The following is a 19,370-nucleotide window of genomic DNA, read 5'->3' on the forward strand; positions in this document are numbered from 1 at the left end:
TGAACTGCTCATGATCTTTTACAGTTGAAACTATAGCCTTCCACTCAGGTCTAAGTCCGTTCATGAATGTGAGCTTTTTCTCGATGAGTTCTCATCTAATCTTATGCTTCATCATCCTATTAAGAAAAAGATTATAGCGATTAGCAGATTGTTCCAGACTTTCTTCAGGCTTTTGCATAAATTCACCAAACTATGAAAGCAGTTGAGTCTGAGTAGAATGTTCTAAATCAGCATCAGTAGTGTACAGTTCCTTAAGTCTATCCCAGATACCTTTTGTTGTATCCTATGAGCTAACCAAACGAAAGGTGTCTGGTGGTAGGGCAAACCTGATAATTCTCATAGCCTTGACGTTGCTAATTAACTTTTCTTTCTCATCTTGCGGAACTTCCTTTACTTCAAGAAGAAGTTGGTTATATTCTTTTTGAGTTTTAATGGTTCTCCTAGTTCTAGTATGAACAAATGCTCCAACAGTGATGGCTTCCCAGATCAGATAGCCATATTCACTGGATCTAAAACTTCAAGAAAAAGTTGGTTATCTTCAAAATGCAGCGCCCAAACTTCATATTCATTGGGAAAGAGGATAGGAATCCTTGTTGTGGATCCAATACCACTTGAGATATTTATTGAGTTAACGCGAGAATCGTCAGAATGCATGTCTGTATATGGATTAAAACCTGTATGAATCACATGTGTAAACAAGATTAGGGTAATTTAAGATCAAAATCAGCATCAACAGATGAGCAAACGATGATGACGGCTGACACCAGATCCAGTAATAGCGTAAACCCTAAACAACTTCTTTCAACAGAAGATATGCGTATAGATTACACAGTCTCCTACTATGATACCAATTGTTGAGATAAAATTTCTAAAGATCGAAAGATTCAAACAGGTAATAGAAAACAAGAACACAAGAATGGATCAAAATATGCTGAATGATTCAAAGTCACGCCTCAGAATAACTCAATGAAGAATTGCTACTGTAGAGGCATGTAGGGTTACAAGGCTATCTCTAGATCACAAAACACGGTGCATGCATGCACCTTAAATAGCTAAACCCTAATAATTAATGAACGGGTGTATAGTCCTAAACCCGATTACATAAAAGAACAAAACAAATAAGCCCAATGACGCAACACATATACCCAACAATAATCCAATGGTTTGACATTGGTGCCTTCGACCCACGAGTATAGTGAAGAGACTCGCCTAACAAACGATGATCAACTGCAACTGCTCCTACTGTTGCGAATACAGATTCTACACACCACCTATACAGCCATATAAGGTACACCCTTATCTTCCCTTCCAAAACTAGGGGTTTGACCAAAAGTCAACGCAGGTCAAAAGTCAAAGTCAATGGTCAAAGTTGACTCGCCACGTCGTGGCCCCTAAACAACATAACATACATGTTTTCCCTAGTCGTCACGTCGTGGAAGCCTAAGCCATGCCATGGGAACTGGATCCAAAACGTCTTAATGAGTTAAGCCGAAACCTCTAATCCCAGAGGTTCTAAAACCAAAATCTGATCAGTATTTTTGTCGACTCTGTGTGGTCTGTAATCTCTCATGCACCTGCTGGATCAACTCGGTAGTTTGGAGCACCACCTCCATGCTACCCATGACTCGCTGACTGCCTTACCCCAACAAACCAGGATCCGACACTTCCTCATGTAGAGCATCTCAAAAGGTGGTAGATCAATACTAGTGTGGTACCTGTTGTTGTAAGAAAACTCGGACAATAGGAGATACGTATCCCAACTACCGCTAAAATCCAACATACAAGCCCGAAGTATATCATTCAAAGTCTGGATAGTCTGATCACTCTGTCCATCAGTCTGCAGATGAAAAGTTGTGCTGAAGTGAAGAAGAGTACCCAACTGCTCATGAAATCTCTTCCAAAATCTGGAAGTGAAGCGTATATCCCGATCCGAGACTACTGATATCGGAACCCCATGTCGTGCCACAACCTCTTGGATATAAATGCCGGCCAACTTCTCCGTAAATATGCTCTCCTGAATGGGAATAAAATAAGCACTCTTTGTTAATCGATCCACGATGACCCAAATCAAATCCACCCCCACGCTGTCTGTGGTAACTTCTTGATGAACCCATCATGATCTCTTCTCATTTCCAAACAGGAATACCCAACGACTCCACTTTTCCATGAGGTTGCTGATGCTCGACCTTGACTTTCCTGGACGTCAAGCACCTCTCCATGTACCAAGTTGAATAATTATGTCGGAGATCTATGTACATTTGTGACGCACCCGGACGAATAGAAAATCTCGACTTATATGCCTCCTCCGTCAATACGTGTCATACACCACCCTAATATGGAACCCAATCTCCGATGCAAGGTCAACAATTGTAACAATTGGAAATTTCCCGTCACCAATTGTTACAAAGGATTGGCATCAACCAATGAAAATGATAGAACTTTCGTACTAATGAAAAATATGATTAGTTAGATGATAATGATAGAACTTTTCATATTAAAGAAAAATATGATCAGTTAGATGATAATAATAATAATAAGGTAAAAAACAAGTGACCAAAATGTTATATGATGGTTAGTGTATTTGGAAAGTACACAAAAAAGTGATTCTGAGGATATAAGTGTTGCAAGAATCTGACTCCGATTGGAGGAGTTATGATTTTTATAAAAATATGAACCAAGCACGTTATTAACGATATTAGCCTCAAAATAACGTATAGAGATCAGTTGAGTTTCGACTAATATCACTAAAAGGAAAATCGTAGTAAACCGTGAAATAAGGAATTTGAAAGGGAAAAGGTCAAAAATGGAGTTCGTATGAAGGAGATACAATTTTTAGAAATATATAAAATACGGGTTAAAGACGAAAGTCAAAATTTGACAACGCGAGCTTAAGGAAAGTTGTAGTACTAGTAGAGAGCTACACAAATATATAAAGAAGGTAAGAAACAAGATTCATATGAGGAAGATATGAATTTGTATAAAAGAATTAGGGGTGCACGTCATGCCCGACGCACACACCTGACACCCAAATACGTTGAAGATTAGGGAGACATGGACCATCAGAAGTGTGACACGTGGCAGGTTCTGGATGAAGCCACAAATCAAGTGCACGTCATGCATCTAGTGCGCCGCGCGCACATCTACTATAAATAGAGGTGCTCACTTCTGGTTTTCTCATGCCAATTAATCTTCCAAACCCTCTCTCTATACGTCTCTAGCCGTTTCGAATATCATCTCGATGACACGAAGCTTTGAATGCAATGGCTCAGATGCTTCAGAATATGCTACTAGAGTGAGTACACGACCCATATTTTCACTATTTTCAATGTTTTACCGGGGGGGGGGGGGGTGGGAGGGGATACATTCTTATCAAATGGTTTAATCAAAATATATTTATCGTTATAAATATCAAATCATTTTATAAAGCTTAAAACCTTTGGATAATGTAATTGTAGATACTCTGCTTAGTGTTAAGCTATGATATTATACCTAAGAGATATGATGCCTGATAGTCTAGGAAGAGATAATACCTAAATGTGATAATGGCCAATTCCCTAGGATAACATAGTACCTAAAAGTTATGCTGGTCAAATTTAAGGATATGCAATGTACTTAGTTGTTACTCTGCCCAAATATCCTGTTTTCAAATAACCATAATTAGAGTATATATATATATATATATATATATATATATATATATATATATACATATATATATATATATATATATATATATATATATATATGTATATATATATATATATATATATATATATATATATATATATATATATATATATATATATATATATATATGAATACTTATATATACAAAATAATTATGAGATCAAAGATTATAATTAGCAAATATAAGATAAAGATTTATATTGTGATAGTTATAGGAAATCCCTAAGTAGGATTAAGATAAAAGATTATAACAATCAAATATAAGATAAAATACTTATATTGCGATAATTATAGGACATCCCAAGGAAGGATTTAGATAAAAGATAAAAGATAAAAGATAAATACCTAAGGTCAATGCGTTAGTGAGCTGTTAATTCATAGAAAGGCCTTGATTAAATTCGACATTTACCAGATACCTATAATCGTTAATCTTGCGATGGCTAGAAAGATATGTATAGATCTATACGATTGCTAGCTATAATCTCGACATGATAACTTTCTTATTATTTACTATTCGACGTCCGATGAAGCGTCGTGTCGAGGCATAATTTTTAGTCAAAAAACGTCGATTATTGGGGCTCATGGTAATTCATTAGATCACCTTAGGGTATGACTACCATTAGGGACGCCTTGGAATGGTAGATAAAATACGTTAGGATTAGATAAAAATCCTAATAAAATACTAAGATAGGATCGTTAGATATCCTAGAGGTAATAAGAAAGGATCATTAGATATCCTAGATATGATAAGAAAGGATCATTAGATATCCCAGATAAAATATGTTAGGATCATTAGATATCTCGTAAAGATAGTAAATTAGGATAAATAAATATATCCTAAAAAGATAGGATTCGTTAGATATCCTAAAATATAGTAAGCTAGGGTTGATAAAATACTTTATGAAATGTTTTTTTAAAAGAAAAAGGATTCTTAAAATGATAGAACCCAATAAAAGCCAAAAACTTTGAAACTTGTACACTCACGAACATCATGTTGACGTTTTCAAAAATCGCATGTGTTCCCAGGAAAGAGTAAAAGATCAAGTCAGGAAAGGATTATCAGAATGAAGACTTGCAGAATTCATTTAGAAAAGGTAACTGAATGGCACTCTATGATTTGGGAAATATGTATACCGTCACCACTCGACATTTTACACCATCGGCCGGGGAGGGTGTGACAGATTGTTATCAGAGCTAGTTGCTATAGTGAATTAGTATTTCTTTAGGAATTACGACTATATCTTAGGACTTATACTCCGATTAGGCTTGTCCTCAAACCTATAAATAAAAGTATTACTATTAATTATTCTACTGATAGACTACGTATTGGAGTGGTGCCTAGACTAGAAGTGTCGTATTGGGTTGCTGGATTTCAGAATAGCCATACGCCAAAATGGTCATGGCCACCAACGTTTCCTACCTAGCTAAACCATACATAGTCTAGAAGTACAAACCAATAATAATTGCCAATCTTGAATAACATATATAAATCACACATAAGAAAATATGCAAGATAATTCAGTATGTAGAAGTTGAGTCACTCCTATGCACAACGTGATCAACTATGTTTAGACTTGACTGAACCGATACATCGACTGAATTAAGGATAGATAAACGATAAAAAATAAATCATAAATAACAAAATACAACCAGTATACATAAATGGTATCAAAATACATCATAAGTATCAAACACAAAACATCAAACCCAAAAACCTCAACCTACTCGTCACTGATCTCGTACTCAGCCTCCTCGTCCTGCATATCCTCATCATTACCATCATTATCTCCAGGATGAGTGCCAAAAGTGATGGGTTTTGAGCATTCTAACACTCCTATGGCGTGCATGCAACCCTAGAAACCTTGGTTCTATGTTTTGTCTAATATGCATGCAAACTTTCTTTTTCCAAGGTTTCATCCTAACTAACATGTGATTGGGGTACATGTAATATAAAAACTAGTAGGATGACATACCTTTTCTTGTGGTTGATTGCTTGGAGCTCTAAGAGCCTAGCACCAATAATGTGAATGCCTCAAGTGGAATCACAAATCACCAAAACAACTTGGAAGACTTTGAGAGAATATGATGCACTCTTGAAATCGGCCCACCTTTGTTATCTCACATACTAGTGCCAAAGACCTCTTTATATAGTATGGTAGATTAGGGTTACATCCATGTAAACCCTAATACCCATGACCTTTCATTTCCATAGGATCCATGGGTTAAAAGCTCCATGGACTATCCATGGACTTCCATGCAAGCTTAGCTGATCCTAAATGAACATTGGCCCATTCTATATATATAAGAGTCCATATTTAATTAGTTTCTTTTTTATCACTAAATTAATTCCAAATTAATTCTTGATCAATACTAATTAAATAATATGATTTCATATTAATATATTATAAATTATAATATATTAATAAATCATAAATATACTATTCTAAAAAGACTATCCATACAAATTGTTCCGGTGAAGTGCAACCCAAATGGACCATGCCGGGTCGGGCCAAGTACATACCAAATATAGTTATGGACTTAGACACCTTATCCAACAGTCTCCCACTTGGATAAGTCTGATAACTATAGTTGTAAGTATGACTTCAGGAATCGACCAACAATCGTAGATCTTAAAACTCTGTTGAACTATCAAGTGCCATTTTAGATAAGTGATCATATAATCCTCTGTTTTCAAGATATCAGCCGGACAAATACATGGATCAATGTCGTACTTATTGTCCAACAGTTTGTTTCCTGATTTCCGATTTGTTTGACATAAAACTAAATTGAACAAGTCAATTAGGTTCTGACCGGGCCCGACACATAGGTCAAAACAAAATCATCGAGGGGCCCAGATATCGCTTCTAATCCTCCCAGGACTAAAAGGAATAGATAAACTTCGACTTATATGCTTGTACTAACTACTTGTTGAATCATACACAAAGGCACGTTTTATAACATCAAGTTACTGATGGGTTTTCGTACAATCAATGTACAACCAACTCATAGTCAACAACTCATATATCTAGGTTTGAAGACTTATATGATATTACCGTCTCACGATCACTCGAGATAAATTCCATGAAGTGAACAAGAGAGCGTGGGTTTAATCCAATACTCAGAACTTATGAGCACTCATGAATGTTGCAGCAACTTTTGCTATGTCTAAACACCTTAGACATCTACAAGCCCAATTCATGACAGTCTTGATTCATACCTACTTCCAAAGTATGATTGACTGTGGAGAGTTTGAATAAAGTAATTATTAGTGAAGTCAAAACATGCAAAGTTGAAACAATAGTAAACGATTGAGACAAGATAGTAACACTTTACTCATAAACAAATAACAACTTTTATTTAATCATAAAATGTCAATTACATTTTACAAGTTTCAGAAATAGATATCTAATCAGTAAAACTAATATCATCCTTCAGCCTGATGCACCTCGCATGCTGCAAATGCTTAACCCTAGTCAGTCCCTTCGTGAGGGGGTCTGCTGGGTTCTCTTCTGACAATACCCTCTTTGCCACGAGGAGTACTTCTTCTATCTTGTGTCTTATGAAGTTATATTTTCTATCAATGTATCTGGATCTGCCATGATCTCTTGGTTCATTGGCTAAGGCAACCACAATATTGATTTCACAGAAAATCTCCATAGGCTCCTTTATAGCTGGTACAACTCTAAGGTCTCCAATGAAGTTCTTCAGCCATATCGCCTCCTTCGCCGCCTCGCTTGCTGCTATGTACTCTGATTCGCAATTTGAATCAGCCACTTTCTCCTGCTTGGAACTTTTCCAAGTAATTGCTCCTCCATTTAGGGTAAAGACCCAGCCCGACTGAGAGCGGAAATTATCCCTATCAGTTTGAAAGCTAGCATCACAATACCCCACTACTCTCAAGTCATCACTCCCACCAAGGGTAAGAATCCAATCCTTAGTCCTTCGCAGGTAATTGAGAATGTTCTTTACCGTTGTCCAGTGAGCCTTGCCAGGGTTCCCCTAATATCTGCTGACCATGCTCAAAGCAAAGGCCACATAAGGGAGGGTACAAGTCATAGCATACATGATCGAGCCAACAGCGGAAGCATATGGTAATCGACTCATCTCAACTATCTCAGCCTCTATACTCGGACTCTGAGCTTTGCTCAGTTTGGCATTGATTTGGATCGGTAAATCACCTTTCTTGGAATTCTGCATGTTCAACATTTTCAACACCTTGTCCAAGTAGGTACTCTGACTAAGTCCAATTAGTCTTTTACTCCTGTCTCTCAATATCCTTATCCCTAGGATATAGGCAGCTTATCCAAGGTCCTTCATAGCGAAACACTTCCCAAGCCAGGACTTAATCTCCTACAAAGTTGGGATGTCATTTCCTATGAGTAGTATGTAATCCACATATAGTACCAAAAAGCTAACTATACTCCCACTAGCTCTGACATATACACAGGACTCATCCTCGCTTCTCGAAAAACCAAACTCTTTGACTTTCTCATCAAAACAAAGATTCCAGCTGCGAGATGCTTGTTTCAATCCATAAATGGATTTCTCAAGCTTACACGCTTTATCAGGGTACTTTGCATTGACAAAACCCTCTGGGTGATTCATGTAAACATCCTCAGCCAACTTTCCATTAAGGAAAGTGGTTTTGACATCCATTTGCCATATTTCATAATCATGAAATGCAACAATGGCTAGCATAACCCTAATAGACTTAATTTTCGCTACTGGTGAGAAGGTTTCATCATAGTCAACTCCCTGAGTTTGGGTGAAGCCCTTCGCAACCAGTCGCGCCTTATAAGTGTGCACTTTCCATCCATGTCAGTCTTCTTCTTGAAGATCCATTTGCACCCGACTGTCTTACGACCCGGTACATTGTCAACCAAGTTGCAAACTTGATTGTCATAGATGGACTGAATCTCGCTGTCCATAGCCTCCTTCCATTTGGCAGATTCAGGGCCTGCCATGGCTTCCTTAAAGTTGTTAGGTTCATCCAAATTTACCAGTGTACTATCACTGATAAATGTATCACCTTCCGCAGTAATATGGAAACCATAATAATGCTCAGGCGGATTTCTAACTCTAGTGGAACGCCTCAGAGGTACAGACTCGTCAGTTGGTTCAACATGAGTTTCCTCCTCAGGTTGATTGCTAGGGTTTGAGGTTCCTTCACCACTTGAATCATGAAGCTCTTCAAGGTCAATTTGCCTCCCACTATTTCCTTGGCTTATGAATTCTCTCTCACGAAAGACTCCTTTCCTTGCCACAAAGACCACATTTTCACTGGGTCTGTAGAAGAGGTAACCAAAGGATTTCTGTGGGTAGCCGCTGAAAATACATCGCTCACTTTGAGGTTCGAGCTTGTCGTGAGTCTCGCGCCTCACGAAAGCCTCGCAACCCCAAACCTTGATGTGGTCTAATGTGTGAGCTTTCCTAGTCCACATCTCATGAGGTGTTTTGGCAGCCTTTTTAGTTGGGACTAGATTAAGGATATGGGCGGCAGTCTATAAGGCATACCCCCAAAATGAGATTGGTAATGAAGCTCGACTCATCATGGAACGAACCATGTCCTACAAAATTCGATTGCGCCTCTCAGCCACACCATTAAGCTGTGGTGTCCTGGGAGGTGTCAATTGTGAAACAATTCCACATTCCTTAAGATAGTCAAGGAAATCTGTACTAAGATACTCTCCACCTCGATCGGATCGAAGCATCTTAATGTTCCTGCCCAGCTGATTCTCCACTTCCTGTTTAAACTCTTTGAACTTTTCAAAGGTTTCTAACTTATGCTTAATTAAGTAAATATAGCCATATCTACTATAATAATCAGTAAAAGTCAGATAGAAGCGGCTAGCATCCCTTCTGGCGGTTCTGAAGGATCCACACACATCTATGTGTATGAGGTACAACAAACCTTCACCCCTAGCACAAGTACCAGTGAAGGGTGACTTTGTCATTTTACCAAGTAAACAAGACTCGCAACTATCATTTGACTTTAAGTCAAATGACTCCAAGAATCCAGCCTCCAAGAGTCCAAGAATCCAGCCTTCTAGTGGAAGAATCAATATGCAATACATTATTTCCTAAGTTGTCTACAATTGACACAGTTTCATATACACCATTACAAGGTAATGCTTTAAAATAAAGAACAACGTTATAAAAAGCATTAATACCACCACATTCATTATCAAATGAAAAAGTAAATCCTTGTTTGTACAAACCATGAAAAGAAATAATATTTCTCGCCATTTCAGACAAGTAACAACATTTATTAAAATCTAATACTAATCCACTACTAAGCAATAAAGAATAAACTCCAATATTGGTGACAGGTGAAACTATCTTATTCCCCATGATCAAGTTTATCTTCCCCTGCTCCACATCCTCACTTCTTTTTAGGCCCTGCAAATGAGAACAAATGTGAATTCCACACCCTGTATCAAGGACCCAAGAATTAGTATGTGGTGAGTTATTAGACAATATAGTGTAAATACCTGCATGGGTGGGTTTCACTTTCCTATCCTTAAGATCCTGCAAGTACTTGGGGCAGCTTCGCTTCCAGTTCCCTTTTTCCTGACAGTAGAAGCATTGTGCATCCTTCAGGTTGGAAGAGGGAGTGACAGAACCACCTTTGGTTCCACTCGAAGAGGAGCCATCAAGAGACTTTCTCTTGGTACCCTTCGAAGGGGTCTTCCTATTTTTCCCTTTACCTTTCCTGATTTCCAGAACAGGGGTGGTGGTAGGAGTAGGAGTGGTAACAACCGACTTACCTTTGAGACCACTTCGGCGGTCTTTAAAAGTCCTTGAAGCTTGATGAGTGTGACATCCTCCTTGTTCATATGATAGGTCATTCGGAACTGATCATAACATGGAGGTAAAGAGTGCAGTATGATGTCAATAGCCAGCTCCTCGGGGAAGTTCACATTTAACTTCAGCAAACGGTCCACAAACCTTTGCATTTTCTGCATGTGCCCCGTGATGGGTTCACCATCCTTCATTCAGGTTGTTATCATGGAAGAGATGATTTCATACCTCTCTTGACGAGCACTCTGATGGTATCTATCCATCAAGTCCATGTGCATCTCAAAAGGGTAAAAGTCCTCATAGAACTTTTGGAGTTCAGCTGTCATTGTGGCCAACATGATACATGCCACCTTGGTGGCATCTCTCTCATGAGTCCTAAAGTCAGTGATTTCCTGTAGAGTAGCAGAAGACTCATCAATTTCCTTCAGCTCCTTGTCGAGGACATATTCCTTGTCCTCATAACGAGTGACCATCCTGATGTTCCTGATCCAATCATTAAATTTGGAACCATCAAAGATGACTCTCCCATAAAGATTCATGAGAGAGAAGGAGCCGGTAGGGTTTGAGCCAGAAGCATTGTTGGAAGACATCTGAAAAGAAGAAAGACAAGTTTAGATTAGATAAATAATACTTAATAAGACACCCAAATGTAACATTAAGTCTAGGACCCAACACAATATTATATGACTTGGAAGAGGGATGCCGTAATCCAAGCTACAAAATATTTGAAGGTAGGTGAATGACGATTCACCAATTTCCACCATGAAAAACGAAATAAATTATTAAGTTTTAATGAATTGAAATTCCAAGATTCTTTTGAGATTCATTGAACTTTTCAATGGCATGTTATCTCGATTGTGCCCTTCAAGTTTGTGACTGGGATGCCGAGGATCACAAAACAAGGTGTTAATAACCATGCAAATTAACTTGGTACCCTTAATTTTATCACCTAATCGATGTGTCGGTTAACCACACGCGCTCCACCAATCTATGATAAACATTAAGTTACCCTTTGCCACTCTTACTAGTCCATGTTAGTGTGCCGGTTAACCACACACGCTCCACTAACGACTTGGTAAGGTACAAAGTGTAATTTCATGGGTTAGCACCAAATTCACATTTTCCTAAAGTAACTAAGATTGGGAATTTATAAAAGGTTTAGTTACTTTATATTTACATTTTTCCTAAAGTAACAAGATTGTGCCGTTTGGCTAACGACCCTCCACCAGTCAAGGAAGCGGTGGGTGAGAGTGGACACCCATTAAGCTGTCATTTTATAGGCAAGAACCTTATACCCCCCTTATAGACCGGCTTCGTGAATGAGGCCTACTAACGGTAAAACTGACTTGATCTTCTACATATATATTGAAAGAACCCCTTTCTAAACTTTACAATATTATTACTTCAAAAACATATGCTACATGCATGTTCATAAACTTATTTTACATATATGGTCTTATTACAAAAGAATGGATACAAACCGACTATTAAGATTTTTACAAAGTTTTATATAATACATAATTTCCCAGGAATTTATACACTAAATACAAAAGCTATAATATTATCTATTCTACATCTTCTACCAGTACAAAACTATATTGGATGCTTATCACCTGCAATAATTAAAACATTGAGAGGGATAAGCGCGCGACGCTTAGTGAGTTCAATAACAGTTACAACGTTATGCCATATATATATATATATATATATATATATATATATATATATATATATATATATATATATATATATATATACACTACTAGAAAAACAGCCTTTTACGACATGCAAATACGTGTCAAGGAAGTCCCTGTCATAACGAGAGACGACATGCTTTTGCGCGTCGTCTATTTACGACGCGCATTTATGACATGCATTTACGACGCGCAGTTATGACACAATGTGTATCAAGGAAGGCCCTGTCATAAAGAAAGACGACATGCATTTGCGTGTCGTAACCTTACGACGCGCGTGTTTATGTCACGCAATGCGTATCAAGGAAGCCCCTGTCATAAAGGAAAACGACACGCATTTTTGCGTGTCATAATTTTAAATGTTTTTAAAATTATATTTTTATTTGATAGATTTACTAATTTTCAAATTAAATAACATATTAAAAGTCTCATAATAGAAAATAAAATACCATAAACAATAAAGATAATTCATTGCACTAATATGTCAAATACAAATAATCATTCCAATAGTAAGTAAATGTAACACATTGCTAATATTGCATAATATTTATTATAGAAAACAAAACATGTACAAAATTAAAAGAAACCAATGACTAAATTCTCTTTTGACAATTTCCTGCCTAAAAGAATAACCTGAATGCAGGAACTTTGAGAGGCTGCAAGGCACTAATATGTCAAATTAGTTAATCTGCATGCTTTCAGCCAAATATAGGAAATTTCAGGATTATGTATACATGTCATATATATATATATATATATATATATATATATATATATATATATATATATATATATACCTGGAGATGACTCTTTAAGTGGAATAGAGTAAGCCCTTGAATTCCCATTAGCTTCAAAACTGATTTTGGAGTAGCCTCTAACAAAATATAGAAAAAAAACTCAATAAGCTTCTTTTTTATTTCATTTCTTATGTTTCATAAACAAAAATATTAGGAATACACTTACTATTTGCTCCTCCTTGCTGGTTGACTGCTTCCATCGAGCAATTGGATTATGAAGATTGCTACCAGCTGAAAATGAAAAACAAAAAGAAAAATACATATATCAAAATAAACTTCACCATTGTAGCTCCAGTTGCTGTAAGAAGAGGCTTTGAGAAATGATTGCAGCTCCAGTTGTAAATAGTTGATTGAGGTAAAAAGCTTATCTCTGAAGCTCCTGGAACTCCAGGTGAACCTAAAAGAGGATCTGCAAGCCCTGACCTAAAAAAAAGATAAACTTTTTACTAAAAAAGAAAAGGAGAATGAAAAAAGATAAGGAATTAAGAGACTACTGACCTCAAGATCAGCAAACTCGAACCATGGGCAACAATCCAAGATTTCACAAACAAAAACAACTGTGTCTCTTACAAGAAACCCTGCATCTGCTTCAAGCATATCAGAAACCTTCATAAACTGAAGCACATAATTATTCCATGTCTTTGTACAAATAGATGACTCCTTCCACACAGTCTTGGAAGGATTCTTTTGATTCAAAACAGCCATTCTGTATTTCACCCAAAAGTTCTTATTAGGGTCAGTCCCAACAGATTGATCACTCTCCAGGTATATGCATATTGTTTCAAAAGACTCATATACCCCTGCATTATGAAAACAAGACTGTTACTATACAGACAAACCCCTCTTTAACATATTCGGTTATAAAAGTAAATATCTTACTGGTTTCCATTATATCTCATTTATATCAAACCAAGAAGATGATCGAGCTAATCCAGCTAGACTATTAGGTCGCTTATGCTATTTTTGTATAATTCCCTGTAGAAAACAATCAAGAAACATCATGAAAATTGATTCTTGTTTCTAACCCTTAAATATTGTATTTGACACTGATCTTGCAAGAGGTTTAACAAAGAGTAGGGGCATCATTACCAACATATACAACTTTTAGGTCAGAACCAAATGCAACAAGTGCATTGCTAGTGAGGAGTGTATGAAATAAATAAGATCCTTTCTGCGCCCTCGCTACCCCGGTTTTTCTAATTGCTGAGTCAGCATCGTCCAGCAAATGATCTGGCTGTCAAGCAATGTACTTTATTTTACTTTTTTTTTTACCATAATAGCAATGTATTCATATATTTCTTTAATGTATTTTATTTTTAACCCATAATAGTAATATATTTTATTTTATTTCTATGTGGGGGTCCCACATGGTGTCTATAGTGTAGAGTGTAGACAAACTTCTTTATTACCCTTGAAATAAATCTTGTACTTAAATTACCCTGAAACTATTGTAGCACTAAAATGCGAGACTTCAACCCTGGTAGCACTGTTTTGATATGTTGCACCAAAATCTGCAAATCAAAAGAAACAAATAAATATTATGTTATAGCATCTTTTAACAAATATCACATTGTTCAAGGGTAAAAAAAAGATTCTTCAAACACTCACAATACCTGGTTCAGCTTCTTTGCTAGTTGAGGCACACCATAACGATTAGCAAGCTCATTATAAACCTGCACTATAAATTGTTAAATTAACTAAAGATCTCATCAATGCTAAATTGTTAATTTATATATAAGTAAATAAATAAATAAAGTAAAAAAGTAGTCATACCGGACGACTGCAAAAGAACTTCTCCTCAGCACAAGTGCATCTTTAATTGTCCGATTAAGCATAATATCCTATTTAACAATATTGTATATAAGTTGTGAGATTAAATAACACAAGAAAAGCCCCACAAGTGCATCTATAATAATAAAGTTTGGTTTTTTAGTGTTGAAGGAAGAAAAATATTACCTCTTGACTACGATTTACAACACCCACATAACCAAGTCTTAGGGGAATAACTTTTCCAAGCAAAACGTTACGGGCATCTGTACCTCTATCCATGATGTCCAACTAAATAAAATGAATAGGATACAACATGTCAAAAATGACTAACAACAGACAACAGATAGGATTACGGAATGACTAAAAATGAAAACTTGGGTTTATGTATATTGCACCTTTGTTATCACACCAATTGTTCGGTAACCTATAAAAATAAAGAGGATAATATCATTTTAAAGAGATGATTATGATATCATAAGTTACATTAGCATGGAGTCAAATACCATCTGGATCAGCATTTCCAGCAATCTGAAGGGCGTGTGAGTTGGCAAGTTCTGAATTTGCTGGTGTCACAGCAATAATTAAACAGCTGGGAGTCTTAATGTATGACATTATCATTGTTCTGATGTGAGCTTCAATATAAGAGGGCTGATAACCCACAGGAACTTTTGTTATGCCAGGTAAATCAACTAGAGTTAGGAGAGAAAATCTTTAAACGGATTTGCTTGTCAGAAACACCCTTGTTTCCCCCTGCTTCCCTGTCAGTCTCAGCCTATAGTATCCAGATTGTAAATTAAGAAGTCAGTGATCTAATGTCACTTGACAAGAATATAAAGTGCTTGAACTTTCTATTTAGAGGCTCATGATCATACAGAATTCAAGGACACAATTACTCTGTTAACATGTAAACAACAAAATTCTATCAGATGAAAGTTTCTGTAGGTAGTAAAATTGGTCTAGGGAAGTAATTTTATGAATATGAACAATGACTTGAACAAGCTATGATATAATATCACTGAAGCAACAATCCCTTGTTCACCAAACTGGGCTGCACTTCCATGACTCAAATGTTGAGACAATTGATTTATACCTATCCAAGATCAAGTCATTGGCCTTATCTCCAATAGCATTAATAGCAACCTGATGAAAAAATTGCTCAACTAGTAAGTTATTTTACATATTTACAACCACATTTTTAAATATAAATGAAAAAAATAAAAAAAAATACTTGGAGGCCATATTTGTCAGATTGAACAGTCATATTAGATAAGCTTTCCATATCTGTAACTTGGAGGCCAATATTCCAAGGCTCATCAACATATGGCTACAAGAAACATGAAAGAAATGTTATCTCATAAATAATATTGATTTAATAACAATAAGTTAGAAAACAATGAAAAAAATAAAATTTATTTACACCTTGTGAAAAAGTGCACTGTTAGATCCTAAGGATCCATCAGAAAAGGCTTTAACACCACCTAAGAATATCCACTGGCTCAGCCTACGTCCTGTTTTTTGTATTATATCCTAAAAAGAAAACAAGAACATCAAATTTAATGTTAACATTTAATTCATTAGAAAACGTAAACATAGAAAAATTATCATGAAGTAGTTAGTAGTCAAGTAAAGTCATACAAGCAAACGTGACCATGTTGGCATTGGAAAGAAAAGGCAAACCCTAATCATCATTCTTCCTGATAAATCAGCCCATTTGTAAACATCTGAAATTAACAAGAAAGTCAACACTTTATTTTATTGATTTAACCATTAAACTATTTTATTTTCCCTTGCCTCTAAAATCCTCTTATGTTAAAATTGATGTACATTGAGTAAACTATTTGTTGGAATGTAAGGGTAAAATGGTCATTTCAGACACTAAAACTTCAAAATCCTCCCATGAATGTTCTAGTGATGCTCCAGGAAAATATCTTCCAAAATCAACAACCGTTGTGACACCCCTCATCAATGCATACCTACTAGCTCTATCCAATGCTTGTCTTCTTTCTTCAACAGAAACTTCCGGAATGCATGAAAGAACAACTTTCATTGCAGAATCAATCATAAGGCCTGAAGGTTCTGCATATAATGATTCAAAAGACATGAGTTTACAAAATAAATCCAAGAATATAATAATCATATATAGTATTATTATACCTCCATTTTCATTTCTGCTAATAGTTCCACCAACTGGATCTTGCATGTTACTTGTATGTAACTCCTGCTAATTTTAGAGGTAAAGAGTTAGCCAATCCCATGTGGCCATCCATTCTTGAAAGCCATACCTGTCAAGATTGAAAAGACTAAATGTGATTAAGTGGGGTTTAATTAGAGTTTATATAATTTGTATTTAGTTTTTTCTTACAGGATGATGAGGTGTAATATCAGGATATCATAGTTGGAAGTACATTAAAAATTAAGACTTGATGAGAAAAAAATAGAATTTTCAAAATACAATTAATGGCTTGTAAGATAAATATATTTAAAGTATAATGTTGTAATGATGAAAGAAATGCACAAATAAATTAAAGTATGTTGCTATGATTTGCATTTATCCCTAAACTGAAAAGAACAAAACACAAATGTTATATATATATATATATATATATATATATATATATATATATATATATATATATATATTATATGAAGAAGGTGAGGGATTTTAGAACCTGGAGTCCTCCAAAAAGCAAATGGACATGAGAATCAATAAATCCATGGAACAACAACTTGGTCTAGAAGGCAAGTGAAGACGGTTTTCACCTTGGTTGCAAGATTACCAGGCTGTACACATACAATTGAGTAAAAGGAATGTAAGAATCTTGTGAAGTATCCAAGATTCATATATAAAATAAAAAACAATGTATTTTTAATACTTAGTGCTTTAAAGAAAAGAACAAAAGTTGTAGAAAAATCTTGTGAAATATCCTCAGCAAATACTAATACAACACTAACCAATCACACTCCATCCCATGTCCTTTCTTCAAAAACACTTCAGATCAGGGGCAATATAGTCTGGTGTCCCCACTGTTGAAAACGCCTTCTCTCACATAAACAAGCAATCTGTGATCATCTTCACAGCAATACCCAATCAATTTCACCAAATTGGGATGTCTGGGCTGACCAAGGAAATTAACTTCAGTCTACAACACAAAACGCCATTACAGATATAGATTAGAATGGTATAAGGAAGATAAAACAAAACAAAGAACTAGTTGCTGCAAGGACAGAGAACTACAGGAGCTTACAAGCCATTCTCTGTGGCCTTGAAGACCCTCCTTGTTGAGAACCTTAACAGAAACAGGAAGAGATTTGAGACCAACCCGAACATTCTCATCAATATAGCCCTTGTAAACAGTCCCAAAAGAAACAGCCCTTAATTCAAAAAGAAACAGCACCTGTTAACCATAGAAATAGGCTTAACTCATTTTTTCTATATAAGAACTAGCTTTGTGTTTATTAGTGACAAGAAGGAAAGAATTCATTTGTTATATTTTTATTGGATTAATCTTATCCAAACAGCCCACCATCATACCTGCAGTTTAATATTAGTGACAAGAAGGAAAGAATTCATTTTCTATATTATTAGTTATTTATAACCTCTTCTATACATAAGATGCAAAGTTCATTTAGGGGAATCAATTGTCAAAAACTCTGCAACCAGTTTAAATGCCATGTTTGACTATTTTTTGTTTTTGGAAATGGTGAGAAGTGAAACATCAAAAGTGCCACCACCAAGATCAAAAACAAGAACATTCTTTTTCTTATTGAAACTTGACATATTGCCTACACCATAAGCAATTGCAGCTGCTGTTGGCTCATTGATCATGCGTAAGACATTTTTTCTATACGCAAAGCTAGTTCTTATATAGAAAAAATGAGTTAATCCACGATATAAAGTAAAAGGAGAAATTAAAGGGATAAATATTGAAACCTTATATATATATCATTAACCATAGAAATCAAATGGTTACTCAGATCTGTGAGAAATGGAAGCATCATCCTCGATGACCCTAAATCGCCCATTTGTCTGTGTTTTGAACCACGCGATAGGGAGTTAGGGTTTCTTTCGGTTGGCCCCTTCACCTCTTGGTCAATCTTAATCTGGTGGAGGAGAGAAACGAAAATACCTGGTGGAGGGGAAAGATATGAGAAGGTGGCAATGCTAGAAGGTGGAGGCGTTGATTAGAGGTGGTTGAACCGGTAGGTCCAATTGACAAGGAGATCTCCTCCCTTGTTCCATTGTCTCCATACCTGGACAAAATGTTTATTACCAATTAACAAACCCTAAATGATTCTTAGCAATTATATTGTCGAAAAGTAGGGTTGATGGGAAGAGGAGAGGATGAGGAACACTATATCGCCGGTTGTGAGCATGAGGAGTCGCAGAACCCCAATTGCTAGCTCTGCGACGTTCGTCTTTGGGAGCACGTACAAAAGCCCTAGTTGCTGGTCTCCATTTTGTGATCTTCAGGAATGAACGAGATTTTTTAAGAAAATAATTATAGAACAATTATATGAGTTGTCGGTGTATAGCAGAGATGGTATCGCGATTAGGGTTTGAAGAGAGAAGGGAAGAAGAGAACGAAGGGAGATCTTGAAGCGGAGTATTTAAAATTTTTAG

The 19,370-nt window shown here is 36.1% G+C and overlaps 1 pseudogene; it reads right to left on the reverse strand.

Annotated features, from left to right (window-relative positions):
• Window positions 1–486: 486 nt before the first annotated feature.
• On the reverse strand, window positions 487–17,025 carry LOC145111896 (uncharacterized; annotated as a pseudogene).
• Between the last annotated feature and the right edge of the window lie 2,345 nt (window positions 17,026–19,370).

Source organism: Lactuca virosa, chromosome 5 (assembly GCF_052849685.1).
Source record: "Lactuca virosa cultivar CGN04683 chromosome 5, Lactuca_virosa_CGN04683_v6, whole genome shotgun sequence".
Taxonomy (NCBI): domain Eukaryota; kingdom Viridiplantae; phylum Streptophyta; class Magnoliopsida; order Asterales; family Asteraceae; genus Lactuca; species Lactuca virosa.